This window comes from Vicugna pacos, chromosome 23 (assembly GCF_048564905.1).
Source record: "Vicugna pacos chromosome 23, VicPac4, whole genome shotgun sequence".
Lineage (NCBI taxonomy): Eukaryota > Metazoa > Chordata > Mammalia > Artiodactyla > Camelidae > Vicugna > Vicugna pacos.
This window is the reverse complement of record NC_133009.1, coordinates 1,039,679-1,058,365: the sequence shown is the minus strand read 5'-3', so window position 1 is coordinate 1,058,365 and position 18,687 is coordinate 1,039,679. Positions and strand designations below refer to the sequence as shown.

The window sequence follows — 18,687 nt, the reverse complement described above, 5'->3', positions numbered from 1 at the left end:
CTGGCGTGGGGGCTGGAGCAGGGCTCAAGGCTTCCACTGCTCACTCACCAGTCTGTCCAGGGGGAGAAGGTGGTCCCTGCTTACGTTGCACCGATGCACCTACCTTGACTGGTAGGGGCCTGGCAGGAGTTGACAGGTGAGGGGAACGGAGCCAGACTCTGTGTAGCACGGTGCTGGCAGCTATGCCCTCAGCAGTGCCCAGGATCCTAAACATACCAGCACATCCCCAAGAAGCAGAAGGGGAATGCGGGCATGTAGATCACAGGGCCCTGTGAGGACAAGCACAGATCATGGCCACGACAAGCCTCTCCCATTCCTTAAGTCATACAGGTATATCTGGGAGGAACAGAAAATTCATCCAGAGACCGCTAGGTGGGCTCTCGCAGGTGGGACTCCTGTCCCCTGTGCTTCTCACTCACAGGGCTGGTCTAGACATTCTTTTTATCAATTCTCTAGCATCTTCTCCTCCAACTTACCAACAACCAGAAAGTAGGATCTGATATTAGGTAAGTTCAAGAATCACAGAGCACTGCCTTCACGGCGGACCCAGCAGCATGTGCCAGGTTCTCCGACCGTCACCTGTGGGACCACCATGAGCCCTCTCCAGACTCAAGGACAGAGGCCGTAGGATGGGGGGACACAGCTTCCCTCACTCTCCCCAGCAAAGGGGGACCACTTCTCGGCAAAGACATCTCACCCTCTTCTGCCCTAGGGACAGCACGATAGATACACCGGGAAACAGAGCAGAAGGTGGGGGGGTAGGCAGCCCAAAAGAGCTCCTCTGTACTTCCGAGGTAAAGTGGGGCCTTTGACTTAATCACAGGGACAAACTGAGAATGAACATTTCCCTGCTCTGTCCCATACACCGTGATACGCCTTTCCCTGCATAAGGAGTTCATTCGGAAGTCCCTGGCGGTGTTTCTGATGTCCTAACTTGGCATGGTGGCTGTCGGGCAAGAAGAGAGGGCCTGAGCCGAATAGGTGCTGAGCCTGGGAGGCAGGAGTCACCGGCTCCAGCCCCAGCTCAACCAGCGCCTCGTTCCGCCTCTTGAGGTTAAGCATCTCATCTATAAGCAAAGGGATGAGACTGTCCCAGGACAGGCTACCCAACAGAAATGAAATGAGAGCCATGTAAAGAAAGTTTCCCAGTTGCCACGTTTAAAACAGTAAACAAACCAACAAACCAACAAACAAAAAACAAATACTAGAAACTGATTTTAAGAACAGATCTTACTTAATCAACTGTATGTAAAATACTATCATTTTGACATGTAATCAATGTAGGAAGTAAAGAGATAGTTTATATACTTTTGCTAGACAAGCCTCAGCGTCTGATGTGCATTTGACCTATAGCATATCTCAGCTCAGTCCAGCCTCCTCCCCAGTGCTCCTAGCAGCAGTGGCTTTGGCTAATTTATTGGACAGCAACTCCAGGGTTCCCACCATGGTCCTGGCTGTAAAGCGGGAGTAAGTGTCCACACTAACCCTAAAAGGATCTCTCTGAAACAAAGGCTGATTCACTTTGAAATGTCTGTAAACCGGCGGGCTGCACCTCCCTCCCCCCTTGGCTACAAGACAGACTTCTTCCTTGCTGATCCCTTTCTGGATGTAGGGAAGCAATCCAGCACACAGCCAGGGTGGGCTGGCCTCCAGGTAAACTTACCTGCTGTCTGTGTCCAGTCCCATGAAGTCCTCCTTCTCAAACGGGATGCAGAGGAGGGGAATCTTGCCCCAAAATTCTTGTGGCCACCATCCAGCCACTTGGACTTGAGCAAGATGAAGAGTGACTCAGTGAAGTTCTCGATCCTCTTCTCCACCACCCTGCAGTCCTCGTAGATTGAGGACACGTCGGTGAACGGCTGCTCGGCTACCTCCCCATGCAGCACAAAGACAAAGAGCTGAGAGTCATTAAGCGCGGTGCCATACAGCCCCTCTGCACGTGCAGCTTCTCCAAGGCCTTGGCAGAGAGACAGTTGGTAATGGTGACAAGGCCCACGACTTTGCGGTGTGTCTGGAAGACGCTCCACCCATTCTCGGGCACATAGTGGTGCCTGTAGTGGATACAGAGTGTCCACTGGGAGCCGCATGGGCTGATATGGCTCACCGAGGTGAGTAGCTGATAGATGCAAAAGAAATTCTCCTCTGAGATGATCTCCATGGGTTGGACCACAATGGGAAGTGTCTGGTGGTCCTCAGCACACTGCACATAGTCAGGGATGCTCATGTTGCTGGCCCTGCCGAGAGGGGTGAGGAGATCGAGGTACATAATCTGCTGTGTGCTACGGGCCCATCTGGGTTGCTGTGACCTGGTGTGTACCAGCCAGAAGGCAAGGGAAGCCAAAGCAAATCCGGGGGTACAGTTTGTCCTCAGAGTCTGCACGTGGCTAATGTATCTCGGATCATATTACCCAGCTTTTGGTCTAGGCTTTCTGCCTCTGCAGAGAAGGATCATTTCTTATTTTCTATTTCTAAGCACCTAGCAAGGCCCTGATGCAAATTCACTGCTCAAAAATGCTGAATAAAAAATGAACAAAAAAATGCTTTCCCCAAACCCCTTCAGCAGAATATAAAGAAAAGGTCCACAGTAGGATTAAAAGATCTGGATTTCTATCCAAATTATTTGAACCCCTAAGCTTCATAATAATGGATAAGAAAACTTGCCTAGGGGAAGAGGATACAGTTCAGTGGTACAGCACATGTTTACCATGTACAAGGTCCTGGGTTCAAACCCCAGTACCTTATTTTAAAAAATGAAACAAATAAATACACCTAATTACCCTCCTGAAAAAGTATTTTTTAATTCAAAAGTCAAAAAACACCTTGCAATTGACACAACATCGTAAACTTGACTATACTTCAATTAAAAAAAATTCTTGCCTTACAAGAATATATCTGAATTACGGATGTTTGCAAATGTAAAATGTCTAGTGTACCACCTGCATAAAAAGAGGTGACTGTACAAATGTTCTATCCCTCCTTAATGAGCTATACTTCCTTTGGGGGGGTTATAACCTCTCAGAACTAATTTTCTCAGATTAAAAAATATAAACATTGCCTGATTCTCAGTAGTGATGAATAATCAGATAAGCCAAAGAAAGCATATGACCCACAGAGTTTACTCAATAAATGTTTGTTGAATGAATGAATAAACAAGCAAGTGAATGCTGCTCCGTCCCACAGACCATCATAATGATACTGCCTGGAAATCCCAAGCCCACATTCACCTGACTCTGCACTAACAAAGTGGGTGACCTGGGTAGGCCTGTGTGCTTCTCTAAGCCCCAGTTTAATCATGAATAGAAATGAGGGCAATAACACAAACCTCAAATTGTTAGTGAGTCAGTAATGAATTGTACCCCAACACTGCAAGATGGAACCATGAAGGAAAACTGGGCAAAAGGATCCATAAGCCCTCTCCATATAATCTCTTACTACCACATGGGAATCAACATTACATCTCAAAATAAAAAGTCTAATTTTTTAAAGAGGTTATTGAGGTTAGGTGAGCTCACTGTCTCAAATTAGGAACACACAGTACAAATAGGTCAATGCCCAGCCCATGAGATACACTCAGTTATCATTCCCACTGAACCCACTGGTACCTCCAACTTCAGAGCAAGAGAATGGGTCCTCGTGGCAACAGGCCACAGCACCTGAAGCTAACAAAGCTAATGGTGTCCATTTCAAAGAGCCCCCGAAACCACCCTTGCTCTAATTTTCTATTTGTAATTTTTTTTCCTTTTCATTAAATAGAAACTCTCAATTCCATAGAATTCTTACCAGATATCATGATGGCAACCCTTCAAAGCCTGACCAAAGAGATCATGATGGCAGAACTTCTTGGTGAAACAATAAAATGAAAAGCTATTTCCACAAGACCTCTGAGTAAATCTACAAGGGAACTTCATCCTGGACTGAGGAAGAGGACTGGGGAGGAGGGGGTAATCTGGGGCACAGAGAACTATGGGCCACCTGTCCCACGATGGGCTTTAGACTCACCCTTACCCTCCAGGAACTTAAAATACACACAGACAGTCTGCTATGGACAAGATTTTTTTAAAACAAATCCCTGAATCCCTAGCAGGTCTTGTTTCTACCGAGACACAAATGGCTCATGTGTATAATGTTTCACAAAAGCCTTAAAATATTATCACCCCAACTTCACACATCAAGAAACTGAGGTAGAGAAGTTTATCACATTCTACAAGATTAGAGAAAGGCCACGTCAGTCACCATATTTAAATCCAAGCCCCTGCTCCATTGCTCACACTAGAAAGTGTGACATACTGCCCCTTTCCTGCCCTCTCCCTGCAATCAATCTCTGAAGAGTCTTTTCTGTTTCACCTGGGATCACAATCACATTCATTTTCCACAAAGAGCTATGTCACTCCTTGGAGGACTTATCAAAATCTAAAGGGTTGGGCTGAGAGGAGAGATTTGCATTTTCTGTTTCTCAAAGGAAACATGGCTTTAAAAGAAACTGAAAAGTACTTATCAAGTCTAAGCCCTCATTGTGCAGAGAAAGAAACGGAGGATCAGATGAGAAGAGGAAAGGACCTTATTAACAAATATTGCCTCAGCGCAGCACCAAGCCAGCCCTGGGCCCTTCTGGGGGAGGATCTGGGAGGCCCAGGAGAATGAGTGTAATAAAACAGAAAGAGAAGAAGCATACAAGGCCCTGTCTCCACACCACCATACCATGAATTTCCACCAAATTACCCAGTATGGGTGCAGCCAATATTAAGGTTGTCTAAACAGGTTATAGAACCCTGGAATTCTCAACCATAGTTGAAATTCCAAAATTTACTGTGCCTTTTTCCCAGTTCAAGCATCAATTCAGTGGGCACTCTGTACCAGGGACTACAGAGGCCTGAATTTCTCCCAAATACAGATCTCTATTACCACGTGTGCAAACCACATAAAGGCCACCAGAATAAAAGCACCCACAGATAAGATGAAATTACTGAAACTGAAAGCAGCCAAAGAGCATATACTACTAGGAAAATGGTGCTCCTATAAATGGACTCATGAACATAGAAAGTAAACTGTGTTTAGCAGGCAGGAAAGGGGGGATTAAGAGATACAAATTAGTAAATATAAAATAAATGACAAGGACCTGCTGTATAACACAGGGAACTATATTCAATTTCTTGTAATGAGTTATACTAAAAACAATCTATAACATATATATACATATGCATATGTTTATAACTGAATCTCTTCTGTACACCTGAAACTAACATTGTAAATTGACTACACTTAAATAAAAAATAATTTAAAAAAATAAGTAAAAATAAAAGCAACGCCATTAAGAAAAAATAAAAGAACACTCTAATCCCCTTAACTGTATGTGGTGGAGAATTCTGGTTGCAAGCACCAAGTCCACTAGATCACTTCAGCACTGGCTGTCACTCTTTCTGACCATCAGAGAGTCACTTGCTTCACTGAGGTTACTTTTGTCTTCTGTGAAAGGCTACAGTTGCAACTAACGATGTATAGAATCTCATCATTCACAAGCCCAACAAGTAGTGAGGACTTCCCATGGGCCAGGCACTGGACAGATGAAAATATAGGGTCCCAGATATATTCATGGGTAGAAGAAGTTTATGCCATAAAGACATTAATTCTTCCAGTTTTAATAGACAGTTTCATTGCAATTCTGATTAGAATTCCTACCAAATTTTTCTTGGAATGTAACAAGTTAATTTATGATCAGGAATAGCCAAGAAATTTCTTTAGAACCACCACTGGGGAGGGGTGGATAGGTCATTCATTTCCACTGGTCTTTCTGAAGTGATGAAAACGTTCTGGAATAATAAAGGTTGCACCACTGTGAATATGCTAAAAGCTTCTGAATTGTACCATTTAAATGGATGGAATTCATGGTGTGTGAACTATATCACAATAACACTGTTACATGAAGAAATATTTCTTGACAATTATTTTTCTGTTTATACCACTAGTCTATCACACAATTTAAGAAAAACAAAAAACCAAAAGAAACCAAACTGTGCCAGGAGCTCTTTAGGACTGCAATATCCCTGGGTCTCCAAGGCCTCTGGTGGTGCTGTTCCTGTTAACACACACTAGCTGGGCTGGGCTAGTTAGGGACTGTGAATATCTTTTTAAAATCGAGGATCACTCCTTTCACCCTGGGAGAGGGAAGGAAGGAGGATGTCACAGCCTCATGCCTTCAGCCCTTTTTTAACAGAACCAAGCCCTGCTTTCACCACTGTAATCACTCGCACTATAAAAACACGTGACATCAACAAGCACCGCCATGATAACACCTGAAAGTGTTAAAAGTACTTACCTGCAGCAGAAAAACTGAGGGAGGAGACAGAAGCTCGCTCAGCACTGAGGCTCCCTTTTCCCGACCTCAACTGGAGAAGCAGGGCATTACAGCCGGAGGTTCTCAGCCCAGGGAGCAGTGCCCAGGACACTGAGCTGGTCCTCCGGGAGCGGGAAAGGGAGAGGAGGGCTGCCCCGGGGGGAGGGAAAGGGGAGGGGCGCGGGCTGCAGCCCTGCTCGGAGGCCAGCCCCAGCCCCAGCCCCCCGCCCCGTCCGGGTCCAGAGTCCCCGCCCGCCCGGACACAGCCCTCCCAGGGGCGTGAACGGGCCGGCGGCCAAGGAGAGGAAGCCCGGGAGGAGAGGACTCGCGGGCGAGAGAGGGGAAGGGGACGCCAGCCGCGGACTGAGGGGATCCCGGCTGGGTGAGAGGTGGCAGGTGCACACCTGGCCCTTGGCAGCTGTGGCCGGGGCGCCGGGGCAGGTGGCGCGGGTAGAGGGGTCTGGACTGAGCAATTCATCTGAACACGGGCTGACTGGCACCCTTGGGGACTGTGACAGGCAGACCGCCCTCCCGCAACCGCCTGACCACTATTCCGGGAGTCCCCCACCTTGCACTTCCACAGCCAGAGGCCCCGGCCCCAGACAGGAACCAAAGGCCTACCGGGCAACAGAGTTGAGAAAACTTTGGGTCCGATCCCCGGCTAGGATATGGAGCTTCCAACCAGCGGACCACTTGGCACTGACTGCGCATGCGCAGGAGGGCCAGCGATCCTCTCTGGGTTCTGTGAGAGAAGGTGGGACAGGGAGGGAGGGAGAAGATGGGAGCGGGTAGAGAGGACGGGAAAATTGGAGAGATACAGATGGACACGATGAGCTGACAGTAGGGAGGGATCTGGAGAGGGGAGGGTCTTAGCGGAGTTGGAGAGAAAAAGCTTTACCTCTGGGGCACCCCTAGGCGGCAGACCTGCCTCTGTACCCTTCTGTAACCCTTCAAGAACCGCAGCTCAAGTTTTACCTCCCTGATCCAGCCCTCCATCAGATGCTTCTGCAGAAGCCCTATGGGGATCACATCCATTGCCCCCACGCGGACCTGGGTTTTCTCTTGCACTGAGAACCAAGCACCCGCAGGTGTTGTCGCTCAGAACTACCTTGGGAAAGGTACATAATCCCCTTTTACACGCTGGGAAACAGGCAGGCAGGATCACTGCCTTAGCTCCACTGTCCCAGGTGTTGGGCTGGCGGGGAGCGGGATGGTACAAGATCAGAGCCCCAGACAGAGCAGACTGCCTGAGTGTTGGTGCATAGTCCCCATCCCTCCTGGGTAAACCATACCCAACCCTAGTGGAAACATCAAGGGCTCACAGTAGTTCCCTGGGTGTGGGAGAGCTGTCCTCATGTGAAGGAAAAGTCCAGCTGGGCTAACAAGCTAAGTCACAAATCTAAGTGTGATTAGTGTCGGTTTAATGATCTAAATTCTGCTGGGCTATCTCATATATCTGAAGTTTAGTGTCAGTTTATTGGGCTAACAACCTAACTCGTAATTCCAAGCTCAACAAGTGTCAGTAATGTGATCTACTACAAATTGATAAGCTCCAGTGTACTGATTCCTTGCTTTTTGTTCTTTGAGCCTTATTGGCTAATTCCCCCTTACTTGTAATTAAGCCTTTAAAACCTCATGTGCATGTCTTGGAGGTGCTCAGAACTTCGGAGCAGGAGCCCCTCTGAGCCCACCGGCATAATACTTCTGAGTACATCAACACCCCGATTGGTGCTTTTCTTGGCTGGCCTGTTTCCATAACACTCAGCTCCAGTGCCCAGCTTTCTAGGTAGATAGGAGTGTTACCAAGTCGAAATTCTTTCTCCTCAGTGCAGGACAGGACAATAAGTTGGGAGACCAGATGTTGGGGCATGGAATAGCAAGTTTCTGTAGACCTAGATGGCAAACTAATGTTCTGGAAAACCATCTCCCCAAGTCACAATTCAGGGTCCTTTCCTATGTGCTTGGTTGTTGCAAACTTCTTAGTGTAGGAATTCCTTCTTGTTAGAATCCTTTGTTCTTGCAGCTATCTGCGTGGGTCAGATCCCTGCAAACCTCCAACAAAAGAAACGTTATTTTCTATTCTGTAATTTGCTATCTTTAAATGAATGAAAAAGTGTTAAATATCCTTAAAGGTCAGAGGCTTCAGAATAGGCTCTCCTGTATATTTCAGGCTCTAGGCAACATTTATTACAAGGAAGATGAAGCCTAGGAGACAGAGCATAGGGTTAAATTCAAAGGAACAGATCTAATATGGAGTCAGATTTGTTCTGTTATATTACCCGGCCAGAAGCCACTTGAGGATTTAAATCCGTTTAAGTTAAAAATAACTAAAATTTTAAAGGAATTTACATACATATGTGGGAATGTGCAAAGCATATCTGGAACAGCACCCAAAGGATAGCAAACAGTGGCATCTCCAGACAGGGCTGAAAGAACAGAGGATGAGGGAAAACTTCTTTCACTTGTGTATTTTTGTGTTCTGTTTGAGATTTTTTTTTAACCATTTGCTTGTATTTCTTTTTCAGTTAAAAAAAATGTGTAATGGAACAAAGGAGTAACTAGCATAGCAAATACAGCAGCCATGGAATCACTGAGTCATCACTTTTGATTTAAGCCAGAAAGCATTTATTGACTCTCTCCAATGTGCAGTCGTGTTTTAAGAATTCTTTTAATATAATTATTATTATTATTATTATTATTATTATTATTACTACTACTACTGCTACTACTATTAATATTACTATTATTACTATTATTTTATGAAATAATAACACGGTTTATCTCACCCCTGCCCATGGCTGGTGAAAAACCAACTGAGTTTTTCTTGAGTTGTTTTCAAAGGAGTACAGATGAGTTTATAAACAGAACACATCTTCAGGGTAAAACAGGCACAGTGCTTTTCCAGCAGGCCAGACAGCTATGAAGGGTTTTCAACAGAGGCGCCCAGAAGCTGAGAGAGAAAGCTTCCAGGACACTACAAAAAGCTGCCCAAACTGCCTTCTCCATGGCACTACTGAAATAGGAAAGAACAAATCTGACTCCATATTTGATCTGTACCTTTGACTTTAACAAAGCCAAGTTAATATGCTCCGGTCCTTTCATGGGTTATGATGTCACAGAGGAGATGGACAGGTCAACAAGGAACCACTCTGCCGTGATTACAGAGCCGGACAAAGGGATGGGCTGGAAGATGTATGACGCAGCCGCAACTGTGCCCCTGCTTCTAGGCAGGTATCCAAAATCGCCTCGACAAGGTGTCAAACACTTGTGCCCACGTCCTCATCAAAAGACATGTATTAAAGACAAATGGAACCATATAAAAGGCCAATACCCTTGATGGGTACACCGTCCAAAGAACAAAGTCTCAGTTTGACAACTGGCCATCTCGGTTCCCTGGGATTCATTCTTGAAGAACCTTAAAAACCACTCCTCTGTCCTCAAGAAGTGCTGCATATTTGTCCTATCTTTGGCTCAGGGATGGAACACGTTCAAGTGAACTTTAATGTCTGCACAGATTTGACAGTCTTTCTCCAGGTTCACTTGACCATTCCAAAGAGGCCTGAGCTAAGTCCATCCTCCGTAAGATCTATTCCCTCCAGGGACAGCTCATTGAGCCTGCAATTAAAAGCCAAGTGAACAAGACTGTCCTCAGCTAAAAAGTTCACCCACCCTTCACTGTTTTCTTAATCTCCTCTCCTGGCTAATTGCAACAGACTAACACCTCCCTCCACCAAGATACCCAACTATGTCATTTTGTCTCCCCAAAGAGAAAGTAAGGTCCATAAAAGAGGAGACAACTACATAGTCACCTCTGAATTCTTAGCATATAGTAATGTCAATAAATAGAACTCAGATTATTGCTACTTTCCTTTAAAACCATTCTGGTTATTTGAATAAGACCTTGGAAGAGAGGTGTTTGCTGTCCAGTATCTTGATCCACAAGACTCTGGAGGCCTTTTTCGGAATAGCTGTTCACTGATTCATTCAAAACACAACTTATCAATCAAGGAGTAGCTGTGCTTTTCTGCCAGGAGGTTGTGGTCACTCTCATGCCAGAACAGCTTTAAACTATATCCTTACTTTGGATTTGTTATTTTTCCCCTCTTCCAAAAAATTGACTTTCCTTACTTTCTTGTCTTGAGGAATTTTTTTTTCCTCTTTCACCCTTTAGTAAACCAAGATTCTAAGGATGGGCTAGGCCCATTATATGATCACCCATCCAACTCCTAGTGTGAGAAGCCTGGGGCTAACCTCCTGCCCTCCTGTCAAGGCAACGGAAAATCAGTTCAGGAGCCAACCAGCACACCACGGATTCTAACGCTCACTTATCTCCCAGAATCCCTGTTTTCTCGTTTGTCTTGGCTTCTGAGGATTTCCCCTTTGTTGACAATTAGTTGTGCAGCTTGAAAGGTGAGGAAGGAAGGTTTTATTTCTCAATCAGCATTTTAAGAAACTTGTCTAATGAAGGTTTCCAAGAGTTTCTACAACCCTCCATTGCCGAGACAGAAAACACACTAGACATTTTCTAAATTTAGCTCTCATGTGCATTTTTTCTTTGCTTTTGTTTTCTTAACTGCTAACAGACATTATTTAATTAAAAAAAAATAAGGCCCCAAAAAGGATAGAACACTGAAGGGGCAAACAAAATTAAAGGGCAAAGACAGAAAAATGATAACTAGTCTACAAAGTTAATATAATACATACACTATGTATCAGATCAGCAATTCTCAGTAACAGCTAATTGAAACATGACCATGAGGTAAAATTTCTCTCCTGTCAGGACATGGCCAACAGAAAATACAATTAAACCAACAAACTAATATCCTAAGTCTGGCAAGGTACAGAAGTCTACAAGCTAAATGTGTCTTCTTCTGGAAAAGAAGGAGACACACCAGCTCTTCTCTGTGGAGCCGGAGCCCACGGGAGGACGGTGAAGTGAGCTCTGTAAGTACCCAATTAGCAAAGTGAGTGATGAATAAATAGACGTGAGTTTTGTTGACAGTGATGATACTACTATTCATTTGTCCTTTGAAGTATGACTTCACTTTCAGTGATCAATACTTCGGCGTCCTCAGGAGTTGAGATTTTAGGAAAATGCACAGCCTGGGCCCAGACCTCCCCTTTAAACTCGTGACTCTGCGTAGATATCTCAAGGGCACTCCGAAATCAACCTGCAAAGAGCTGACTTCACGGTGCTCCTCCCATAGCCGTCCTGCCCAGGGCTCCTGGTCAGAGGGTAAGGTCTCCCTGTGTCTCCCAACTCAGGCCCATTACTCACAGATGTGAATGGACCCCTCCTTCGGGGACCAGATATCATCAGTCACAGAGTACCACCACCCTCAACTGACCTATCAGATACTCACTGGCACTCACTCAGCACTTACTCTGTGCTGGAGGCCACGCTGCACACTACACAGTGTATCTCTCTGGATCTCCACAACAGTCCTGGGAATTGGGTACATCACTGCTTCAATTGATTAGATAAATTGTTTCAATTCCTTGCCTGTGTCATTCAAACTGACACGGCTACTAAGCCACAAGCCTGGGCCTGAAAACCACTTGAAAATTGAACACTGCTACACCTCGCAGCCACCCTACTCTGACTCATCACATCACCTCCTTCCAAGCCTTCTAAACTTTTCCAAGCATTCTACAAGACAAGTGTGAACTACGAGAGCACACTACTCTCCTACTTAAAATCTGTCAATGATGGTGCAATGCCCTTAGGGGAAAGCCCCACCGGGCTTGAGCACAGCCTAAGACCCCAGCATCCGCGTTCCCTGCGTGGCCGCGCTGCCTCACCCACCACGCAGCTCTACACGTGCCGTGTCCAGGACAGGGATGCTGACTCCGCACAACCCAGGGCTTGTCTCACTCGAACAATGATCACATTCTTCAGTGTTCATCTTCATTGCTGACTCTCACAAAAATGTTTTCTCATGATGAATCAATATCTTTTTCCTTACAACTTTCCATCATTGATAATGAGCTCCCCCCAAAAGAGAGAAGACATAATTCTCAGTCTCCTTATCTGTAAAGTGAGAATAACAAGGAAATATATGAGGTTTTAAGAGAAATAATATTCATGTGAGGCTGAGGGACAATTCCATCATACAGTAAGCACTCAATGTGTGCTTACTTAATATTAGTAAGAATATATTGCATTCCAGCAACCTTCAATCAATGTTTTATGACTTTGTCCAACAGACTACTGACAAACTGTTGGACGAACCACTTTGAACAGATCAGCACAAGCGTACTGGGAGAGGTAAGCGCTGACTCCAGTTACAGCTGCAGCCACCCAGCACTACGGGGCGGGGGCAGTTTGCTCAAACTCTTACATGTTGCTTGAGCATTTAGTCCTCGTTATAGAATAAAGATAGGTGTTCTTTAGTCAAATCTCCTGAAACATAAATCTTCAAAGATTGATGCAAATTAGGTTTCAAGTACAACACTCTGACTAGAATTTATTTGAAAATTATAGTCTTAGCTACTCCGCACATCAAAAGGGCATAATCTTAATGTATCTGACTAAATAAACTGAAAGGGCTGTTTAAAAGAAATTAAGAAGAAGCCATTCTGAATATGCTCTCAGTATCATCTGCACAAAGCCCCACCCATGGGTCTCATTTCTCACTTCCACATAGGTATTTTCAAGTAGCTTACCTTGGGTCTTGGTTTCTTATAACATGGGGCGGGGAATAGTTGTGGATAGATTTATGTAGCAAATATATACCTAGGGTATTTGCTGTGAAGGAATTCTAGAAATAAGAAGATTGATATATAGTACCACCCATAAGAAACTCAGCCTTTCCATTTACAACAGCATTAAGAATAAAGTGAGAGATACATTTAACAAGAATTTATAAGATTTGTACATTGAAATTTTTGAAGTATCACCAAAATAAATTTTAAAAGATCTACATATATGGAAGACATTCCATTTTCATGGAATGATTGACAATATTATTAAAAATGTTAAGACTCCTCAAAGTGATCTATATATTCAGTGGAATCCCTATCAAAATTCCAGCTAACTTCATTGCAAAAATTGAAAAACTGAACCCAAAATTCATATGGACGTGCAAGGGGCCCAGGACAGCAAAAACAACCTTGAAAAAGAAGAGTAAAGTTGGAGAACTCACTTTAAAGTGTACTAAAATGCTATAGCACTAAGTCAGTATGAAACAGGCATAAGTTTGGATAAATAAATTTAAGAGACACAATAAAAACCCACGGGGAAAACTTTCATTTACAGACAGTTTTCCACCTGGAGGCCAAAAACACTCCATTGAAAGAATAGTCTATTCAACAAATGGTGCAGGGACAGCTGGGTATCTGCAGGCAAAAGAATCAATCTGGAATCTGAACACCCATATTTTATATAACAAATAAAATTAATTCAAAATAGATCACAGACAGAAATGTAAAAATTAAACTTATAAACTTTCTAAAAGAAGACACAGTATAAATCTTTGTGGGCCTAGGATAGGCTTTGGTTTCCTAGATACAAAACCAAGAGCACAAGTGATAGAAGAAAAAAGCAGATAAACTGGACTTCATCAAAATTAAAATCTTTTTATTACAAAGGACATCATCAAGAAAGTGAAATGACGGGGGAAAAGGGTGTCTCAAGTCAGAGAGGGCGTGCTTAGTAAGAAAAATAAAATAAATCATTTCATCTATCTACCTCCCCTGAAAAGACATTGTTTTAATGTTTAAAAAAAATATAGTGAAAAGACAGTTTGCAGAATAGAAGAAAAATTTTGCAAAGCATGTATCTAATAAGAGAGTAGTATCCAGGATATATAACGAATGCTTTCAACTGAACAATACAAGGAAATAGACCCAATTTTTAAATTTACCCTGAATTTACATAGATATACAAACGGCCAATAAGCATATGAAACAATGCTCAGCATCACTAGCAAAATCAAGAACAAAATGAGATCTCATTTTACACCCACTAGGATGGTTATAACCAAAACATGGACAATAACAAATGTCATTCAGGAGGCAGAGAAACCTCATATGTGGCCAGGGGAAAGGGGCAATGGTGCAGCTTCTTTGGAGAAGTCTGGTATTTCCTCAAAAGCTTAGAGTTATATGGCTCAGCAATTCCACTCCTACATAAAGAGTCATCCCTCAGTATCCTCGGGGGGTTGGTTTCAGGAACCCCACACCCTGGATACCATAATCCAAGGATGTTCGAGTCCCTTTACAATCAGCCATCTGGATCCATGTAGTGGAAACTACAGATATGGCGGGCCAAATGTACAGCCAAAGAATGAAAACATATGCTCATAAAAAATTTCACATCAATATTCATAGCAGTATCATTCAGAGTAGCCAAAAGTTACTAACAATATCCATCCATCAATGAACGGATAAACAAAATTACCAAGAATAGGCCCACAAACTTTTGGTCATTGAAACTTTGACAAAGGAAGTCAGAACATAGAATGGAGTAAAGACAGCCTCTTCAGCAAATGGTGTAGGGAAATCTGAACAGCTGCATGTAAATCATTGAAGCTAGACTACTGCCACACAGCATACACAAAAAAGAATTAAAAATGTGTTAAAGACTTAAACATGTAGACAAGACACTATAAACCTCTTAGAAGCAACCATAGGCAAAACATCTGACATACATCTCAGCAATGTTTTCCTAGAGCAGTCTACTCAAGCAATAGAAAAACAACCAAAAATATACAAGAGGGATCTAATTAAACTTACAAGCTTTTGCACAGCTATGGAAACAGTAAGCAAAACAAAAAGACAACCAACCTATGGAATGGGAGAAAATATTTGCAATAAATGAAACTGCTAGGGTCTTAATTCCCAGAATATGTAAGCAGCTTTTACAGTTAATATGGAAAAAAACAAACAATCAATTCAAAAATTGGCAGAAGTCCTAAAGAAACATTTCTCCAATGAAGACGTACAAATGGCCAGTAGCCACATGAAAAAATGTTCAATATCATTATCAGAGAAATGCAAATCAAAACTGCAATCAAGTATCACCTCTCACCAGTCAGAATAGGCATCATTCAGAAGTTCACTGACAATAAATACTGGAGAGGCTGCGGAGAATTGGGAACACTCCTACACTGTGGAGGGAATTCAGTTTGGTGGAGCCATTGTGGAAAAGTGTATAGATGTTCCTCTAAAGACAAAAAATTGACCTCCCATATGAACCAGCAATGCCACTCCTGGGCATATATCCAGAAGGAACCCTAATTCAAAAAGACACCTACACCCCAATGTTCACAGCAGCACTATTTACAATAGCAAGACATGGAAACAACCGAAATGTCCACTGAGAGATGACTGGATAATAAGGTTGTAGCATATTTGTCCAATAGACTACTATTCAGCCATAAAATAATAATAAAATAATGCAATTTGTAGCAACATCAATGGACCTGGAGAATGTCATTCTAAGTGAAGTAAGCTATAAAGAGAAAGGAAAATACCATATGAGATTGCTCACATGTGGAATCTAAAAAAAAAAAAAGAAAGAAACAAAAAGATAAACTTATCTACAGAACAGAAACACACATAGAAACCAAACTATGGTTACCAGAGGGGAGAGGGTGTGGGAAGGAATAAATTGGGAGTTCAAGATTTGCAGATACTGAGTATGTAACAAATAAACAGCAAGTTTATACTGTATAGCACAGGAGATTATATTTAATATCTTATAGTAACTTATGTTTAAAAAGAGTATGAAAATGAATACAGGTATGTTCCTATTTAACTGAAGTGTTGTGCTGCACACAAGAAACTGACACAAAATTATAAACTGACTAGACTTCAATGAAAATATTTTTAAATAGACCAAAAACGAAAAAAAGGAAAATGATATTATCAAACAAAAAGAATAAAGTACTAATTCAGGCTACAATATGGATGAACCTTGAAACTTTATGCTAAAAAGCCAGACACAAAAAGTCAAATAGTGCCCTTTAAGGTGAACTGTATCTAAGCTTTTATTTTACTACTCCTGTAAATTTTCCGGTGGTTTGAAATCTATCAATATCAAAATAAGATGTATTATACATTAAAAGCTTAAAACGCGTCCTCACAGGAGGGCTTTTATTATTAAATTCAGAAACGCATATAAAGCTCTTGGAAAAACACTTTGCCCGTCCACAAACAATCACTGCTGTCACTGCCACTCAGAGGGTTGTGTGAGCGCTGATGAGAGCTGCCTCCTCTCGCTCCCCTGCAGACGGGAGTGAAGGCCTGAGCTCTGACAGGCAGGGTGAGCGTGAACCTGGGTCAGACACAGCCACGTCCCAGGCTCTGCGTTACCCAACTTTCTTATACAAACTGCAACATGTAATGTAAACACGCAAGAGGGATGTATCTTACAACACAGGGAATACAGACAATGTTTTACAGTAACTATAAATGGAGCATCTATTGTACACCTGAAACTAATATCATATTTTAAATCAGCTATATCTTTCTAAAAAATTAAAAAATATTTCTAAAATGTTTTCACTTTAATATTCAATTCGGTTTTTAAGTAACTACTAAACAGCTTAGAATGTATAAAAGCATTTAATTGTTGCTGTCTCTGTGTCATCACAGTGAGACAGGATGGAAGGGGGAAGAGCACAGCCATTCAAGGAAGGCCACCGCAATTAACATAAAAATGGTGAAGGATTCAAACCCCAATAGGTCTTGAGGCTCAGGATGAAGAGATTTAACTTCTAGCAGATCTTGAGTTTCAGTAAACACCCATTGTAATAGTAATGTGGTGAATAACATGCCCCAGGCAACATGGCAGTCCCAATGATAGCCACAAAAGGTCAAAGGGTGGGAAGTGGCCAACTCCCTGGAAATCCCAGCCCCTTGCCCTAAGGCTGGTCCTTCTACTTATTAGCATATGAAACCACCAAGCCCAAGAAAACAAGCAACACAGCGCCACCTCGCGGTCACCACTCTCTTTCCCTCTTTGGTGAAGGCCCACACTCTGTCTGTGAAGTGTGTACCTACTTCTAATCTGAGCATCAAACCCCCACACCTCGTGAAGTTTCTCTTGCCTATCAATGTATCTCTCTGAATAAATATACCTTTACTCAACACTGGCTTGCTCTTGAATTCTTTACTGCATGAAGTCAAGGAACAAAATCTGGTGGGGCACATCCCAGGGACTCAACAAAAGCCTGGGACACAGCCCTTCTCATGTCCAACGTTTTTTTATTCTTCTATCAACAGGACTGGTCTGTGAAGGGAGGTCTGAGACCCCAGCTAAGGGACAGAAGCAGCCTCCAGGGCTCCAGCTTGCAGGCAGCCTCTCCCCCAGCATGGGTCTTGGGGTCTGCCAGGATCTCTGTGTTCTCTGTTGTGCTGACTCCCCAGCCAGAAAGCGTAATCCTAGGCCTGTCCCCACAAAACCCTTCTCTCCAAAATACAAGCACATCATGTCACAATCCTCTTGTTCAACCAGGAAATGTTCAGCCCACTTTTTTCCTCCCCAATAAAGTACCCAACTGTCCTCCCTCCCATCACATCACTTCTTTATTTGTGAGAACTCTGCACTCGCCACACCCCATCCTGAACACAGGTGTCTTGTTGGCTGTGACCGAGATGTTTCTTTCTCAAACAGCCTGCGTCCTTTCACTTTCCACTTGTTACCTTAAAAAAGCCTTTCCTGAGTCACCCACCCCTCTGATTATGAACTCACAAAGTGCTGAGGTTGCAGTCACTATGTGCATAACTCCCAGGTTTTGGCTGGGTTTCCTTCGCAAGATCTTCATTAAGGAGCTGCATCAAGAAGTTTAAAGAGGCTATTCTTACATCTGAGTGGAGGAGCCTGCAAAAAATTTAAATGGCTTTGAAGAGAGAGTTAACCAGGGACAGAGAAGTCACGGGTCCTAGTCAAAAGTTTCATGAGGCAAAATGTTCTCCCAAGGCTCAGAGTGGCTTCTGAACATGGAGTCGGCAGGAAGGAGGTGACAGGCAGTGATTAGGGTGGGTGATACAGGGTACGCTCCCCCAGCCGGGAAAGAATAGGTTTTTTTCTAGTTTTCCAAACAATTTCTTACTGCCTTTTTTCCCTTATTACCACATACCATTTCCTACGAATTAAGCATATCAATGTAAGTCATTTGGGGCACTTGGGAGAAGCTACACGATGCCATTCACAGGGCCGGGACATGACAGCCACACCAGTCAAGGTTGAAAGACCAGTGGGAATATTTCCATGGTAATCACGGGCATGTAGCAAACTCCCCAGCTTCAATGACCTCATCTCAAAGCTGGGGCCAATAAAACTACCAAGCAAAGTGCGTGATGATTATGGCCCACATCTGTTTACTAGGTAAGTGCCCGTGAGAGCTGCC

At 43.4% G+C, this 18,687-nt stretch overlaps 1 protein-coding gene and 1 pseudogene across 2 annotated transcripts in view; both read right to left on the bottom strand.

Annotated features, from left to right (window-relative positions):
* LOC140688670 (trafficking protein particle complex subunit 9-like) overlaps positions 1 to 18,687 on the bottom strand; it is a 108,498-nt pseudogene that overhangs the window by 20,920 nt on the left and 68,891 nt on the right.
* LOC140688672 (trafficking protein particle complex subunit 9-like) overlaps positions 1 to 18,687 on the bottom strand; it is a 70,218-nt gene that overhangs the window by 47,090 nt on the left and 4,441 nt on the right. The window lies entirely within an intron of this gene.